The sequence below is a fragment of the Sinocyclocheilus grahami genome, unplaced genomic scaffold (genome assembly GCF_001515645.1).
Source record: "Sinocyclocheilus grahami isolate Dianchi unplaced genomic scaffold, SAMN03320097.WGS_v1.1 scaffold535.1, whole genome shotgun sequence".
In the NCBI taxonomy this organism is placed as follows: domain Eukaryota; kingdom Metazoa; phylum Chordata; class Actinopteri; order Cypriniformes; family Cyprinidae; genus Sinocyclocheilus; species Sinocyclocheilus grahami.
Window position 1 is genome coordinate 1,728,660 of NW_015505714.1, and position 5,699 is coordinate 1,734,358.

The 5,699-nt window shown below is 38.0% G+C and overlaps 1 pseudogene; it reads right to left on the bottom strand.

Annotated features, from left to right (window-relative positions):
* Positions 1 to 2,092: 2,092 nt before the first annotated feature.
* On the bottom strand, positions 2,093 to 4,982 carry LOC107555503 (RGM domain family member B pseudogene; annotated as a pseudogene).
* Between the last annotated feature and the right edge of the window lie 717 nt (positions 4,983 to 5,699).

The window sequence follows — 5,699 nt, forward strand, 5'->3', positions numbered from 1 at the left end:
TCAAATGTATTACTAATAAGCTGTTCATTTCAGAAACGGCTGATACGTGCTTGGACTATCAAAGCAGTTTTTTGGAAGGTACAGTACATTAGTTAATCCTAAAAAATGAATTCTGTGTTTGATTTGTACTAATTTTTTCTCTACTGTTACAGATGTTCGAGCAAAGAAAGATCTATTATTTGTTCAAGCTTTCAAAATGATCCTCCTCAAAATCACCATTTTCAACATTTTGATGACAGTGCAAGCCGTCATAAAGTGGCAAGTGCTCATATTACGGCAAATGCAATGCCAGTAGTGAAATAATTTATGCACATTTTTCACAATTATACTGAAACCTGTCATGTTTCTCGTCTGCAAAACTGCAGTTTCAAAAACAACTGCCACGGATGTCAGAGTTAATTGGACGTGCTGCTGGAGGTTTATAGCAGCAGGAGGAGGAATTCCAGTTGATGTAAATGAGAATCTGGAATGTTGATGAGGGTCTCGATGAGCTTCAGAGCAACATCACGCCACAAGACGCAGGTGCTTCGATATGTGGGCAGAGGAGTGAGATAGCTGCTCAAAACCACATCATGTACACAATACAACAAATACACTGCACTGCAAGCTGCTTTTGTAAGCCATTGTCAAAAATAAAAGCTTTAAATGGCATTGTAAAGTCAGCTTCCACTAATGTGACACTGTTGAACGTGACAATGATGAACCTTTGATGAAACTCTCTGTATGGCATATGAATGAGATCATTGTGCATAACACTCTTATCAAAGATTGAGACAGTTTCATTTCATTTTGGGAGATTTGTGAATGTGACAACAGTGCTTCATCAAGATTTGTTTGCATTTATTTTTGGAGCATAAATATTCACAATTTGTTTTAATTACACTACCGTTCAAAAGTTTGCTGTTTGTAAGATCTTATAAAATGCTTTTTAAAGTCTCTCCAAGCTCACCAAGGCTGCATTTATTTGATCAAAACACAAGAAAAACAGTAATATTCTGAAATATTATTAACCTTTAAAATATGTGTTTTCTATTTGAATACATTTTCAAATGTAATTTACTCAAGTGATGGCAAAGCTGAATTTTCAGCATCATTACTCCAGTCTTCAGTGTCACATGATTCTTCAGAAATCATTCTAATATGCTAATTTGATGCTCAAGAAACATTTATTATTATTATCAGTGTTGAAAACAGTTGTGCTGAAAATTGTCGTGGAAACAGCGCAGCATTTTTTTTCACAATTCTTTCATGAATAGAAAGTTCAAAAGAAGAGCATTTATTTGACATACATATTTTTTAATATTAGCCTATAAGTGTCTTTCCTGTCACGTTTGATCAATTTAATGTGTCCTTGTTGTATAAAAGTATTCATGTAAAAAAAAAAAAAAAAACTTAATGACCCTTACATTTTGAATGGTACTGTATATTACTGAAAAATAGAAACATTTTATTAAGAGCACTTGACTTTGTAGAACGAAGTAGAACTTGATTGTTTGCACGTTTACAACTCTGCTATAGTGTTGTACTACGATACTTTTGGTATGCTAGTGCTACTTTGGTAATGTGTTACATTGGCTTGTGTTCTTGCTTTGGATATAAGCATATGCCACATTAATAAATGTAAATGTACATGCCAATTAATGTATATGGCAATTAATGATTACACCACAACTGAAAAGCATAAAAAGAAAAAAATGAAAGCCAGTGCATTTATGTATTTTTCATTTATTGTTTTAAATAACTCATTTTTTTCTTTTTTTTTCTTTTTTAAACAGCATCCGTACAATACTAAAACACTGATGTAACAACGGTGACCCACTAGGTGGCAGTACAATCACATCTCAAACGTTTTTCAACAGCTAGAGTATGGAGCTTAACTTCTCTAACAAGACACTATATTTCATAAATAATTTAAGTATAAACATTGAGCACTCACTCTTCACAAAAACAATGTTCACAACAAAAGTAAGAGATCACAAGATCAAATGCGAAATGCAAAAACAGGATGAAGGCTTTCCTTTGCAGTTAGTTAATTGCACTCTGATGCCTTATTCTGGTTTATAAGGGGGGGGGGGGGGGGGGGGGGGGCCAATCAAATGATCCTGTTTCAGATCCGGCCAAACTGCCTGCGAAACTCCCAGTGTTCCAAATACAATCGATTACACTTGTCACAGTATTGTAGCAGCTCTTCGGCACTGGCAGTAGTTAAACAATGATGTCTCTACAGTAGCAAGTCTTGGTTTTGAAACATGCGTATTAGGAGTGTTGGCATGGCTTCCATAGCAGTTGGACAGAAAGGCCCAGAAGGAATACAATTCGATTTCATCAAATGAATTGTGTGTCCATCAGGCCAAATGCCATACTCAAAGCAAATAGAGACATAAGCGTTTCTGAATATCCTTCATTTGCTTTGAAAGCTCTCTGAATGAAATCACTGCTGAGGTGCATTCAGCAAAAGAACCATGGCTCAAGTTGCACTTCTGGCTGACAAAATAACTGTGCCAAATAACGATTCCACTGAACATATTTCTGATTTTTTAAAACCTAGTCGGGTGAGTCGATTTATGGCACTGGCTTGCTAAACATGACAATACCACACCATCGTTTTTGGCCAAATAAAATGTATAGGGAAGCACACAGTACGTCTGGCAAAAGATCTGATATGTGTTACTTCTGTGTCATATCTTTGGTCAAGGATAAAACAAGGACGTGAGGGAATTTAACACTTTGAACAGATAGTCAATATTTGTTTGGCAAAGGGACAAAGCTAATAAATCTAATCTTGCGAGAAGCCATTCTAGAAGTCCGTTTGTGCGACTAGGAATGAGAATAGCACTTATGCAACATCCATTTTCCAGTTCACTCAATGAGAGTCACTCACAATGAAATTAGATTAAACTTTTAGCATAAATATTTTGGTGCACTCTTCACGATTGATGTTTTGTGTTCGTACATTAGCTAGACTTTGCACCAAACAAACTAAATTCTGATTGTCATTTATAAAATGGACCAAACTCCCAATACAATTCCAATATTCAACAACAAAAAAAATTTCCATTTGAACTTCTGAATTAAGTGCACTTCAACCTTCGTCTGCTGCGTTCGCCTGAAGTCTTCAACAGCTGAGTAATTAACTAAAAATACAGATGAAGTGAAAGTCTAGTCAACATGATCCTTCTTTAAACCTCTATCACACAATCACTACGCCAGCCACATTGTGAATTTTTTTTTTAAACGGTTCTACAAGAACAAGATGGTGAGGTAAGTACCATTTGTATAGAGACCTACAGAAATGTATCAAAGAAAAAGCGCCGAGCGTAAGATTATTGAGCACTGGTTCCGTGGAACAGTTTTCTAGTTGCAAAAACCAAAAAAAGAAAAAAGAAAATAATACTAATAAAATAAAATAAAGTGCTTCCATTAAGATTTCCTCTCCTGAGGACAAAAACAGGAAATCTCAAAAAATTCACTCACAAAAATCTACAATATTCAGCTCTCTTGAAAACATGATTTACAAAAAATGTACAGTCTAATGAAGGTTCGTATTCTAACATTCATTCTCCGCACAGACAGTATATACAAAGTACTCTTTACCTAGAGTACTGACTTTTTACAGTCTCGTTTTGTCTTTTTCTTCTTCGAAACAGTTATCAAAACACTGTACACCTTATAAAAGCACAGTGATGAGGAAGCCGGTTAGCAGTGCATTGAGGAGCAATGAAAACGGCCTCAGCCCAGGGGCTGAGTTAGGAAAAATATGCCAGTGCTCCCTCTTGGGGTGCAGAGTCTCCATGTCCTTCAGGGCGTTGTAGGCGGCAGTGGTGAAGTTCGCATCTCCTGTGGTGAGCAGGTCAAACACGCAGGAGTGGAAATAGATGTCCTTAACCTCCAGTTGCTCCCTGCACTTCCTGGAGGCGCTTTCGAGGGTGAACACCCCTCTCTGGGCTTCGACCCTCGCCTGCTGCTGAAAGCTGGCCTGCTGGAGGCCCAGCATGGGCAGCTGAAGATGTCCCTCTTGGTCGATACGTTCTGAAGTGGGGCAACCGTTCATGCAAAGCTGCAGGTCCTGCGTTTCGTCGAAGGCCATGGCGAGCTCTTCTGGCATGCGCACGGCTAGCGTCAGGTAACGGCCCTGCTGGCGTATGATTATGGTGACACCGATGTATGCGGCGTGGATCTCTACGTGCCGACCTGGCGACTTCTCCAGGATCCAGATGCTGCGGGTCTCGCTATCGCCCCCGCTTATGGTGCCGTCCACAAAAGCGGCTGGAAGGTCGTCTGTTACGGCCTGGTAGACCTTCTGGTCTGTGCATTCTTGGTATGGTTTGAAGATTATTGTGATCTTAAAAGAAGCACAGAAAGCATAGTTAAAAACTCCAGTATTCACCAAAAACATCGAAGTTGACATGAAATGGATATTCACCATATCTATTTTCTAAATGCATGTTATTGATCTTTTTGTGAATGATTCATCAATGCATACGCTTCCATTTTTCTTTTTTTTCTTTTGACCTTTTAATTTTTAAACCAAATTGTCACAAATGGACTTGACCAATCATTTAGTCTGCTTGAACTTTTTTCTTTTTTGATAATCTGTTTTACTGTAATATATCACATTTCAGAAGAAAAGGTCTGGTGTTACGTCCACTTACTGCATTTGATGGTGAAGTGCAAATATTCTGCACTAATAGCTGAGATTAACCGATATTGCTTTTTTATTATTTTTTGTTTAGGTGTCTGATAACAAATACGTTGAACTGATTTTTTTTTTCTTTTACACAACTAAATGATCACTAGATTACAACAATGAAAACATGTATTATTATTATTATTATTAAAGGGGTGGTTGATTGCGATTTCACTTTAGTTAGTTCACGTTAGTTAGTGTGTAATGTCGCTGTTTGAGTATAAACAATATTTGCAAAGTTACGAAGCTGAAAGTTCAACGCAAACAGAGATATCGTCTTTTAAAATTCTGTCAGTTTAATGCCTACAAAAACGGCTGGTAGGGACTACAAGAAGTTACTTCCCGGTTCGTGACAACCCTGTCCTCGGGAAAAGGCAGCAAAGGGGGGCGAGGCCATGCTGCGCTTCTTTAGAGAAGAGGAAGAGAAAACTGCACGTAAAAATCTATTCATATATGAATTGTGATTCTGTCTTCTAAGGATTCTAATGGATTCACAAGTTTCAAAATCAATGTTCTAAAGCAGCGGTTCTTAATACTGCCCCCCCCCCTGCTCTGCACACACTCTGTCTCTCTCTCTCTCTCATTCAGCTCAGCTCCAACAATGAACTGTTCCAATTATAATTTTTTTACACATAGCTATGAGAAGCGTTAAACATGGACGTGCAGTTGCCATACTGTATTAAAGCTTTAATCAGGATAAAACCATATATTAAAAGCTAACATAAGCAGTAGCATTTACAAATAACAGCATATCTAAATGTATGAGACAACAACAAACAAAAAACATAGGCCTACCATTAAAAGCATTGCTTGCACAGGTTCTGCATGATCCTCTTCAATAATATCCTCTGCTTCTCAATCGGGCTCAAACTGATAAGCGATATTAAAGACGCAGTTGTTTACAATACAACCGGAGCACATGCCGCTGAGGTGAGGGGCGGGACGTTTACCGCACTAGAGGCGGTTTAGCCAATCACAACACACTGGGCTAGCTAACCAATCAGAGCCCATC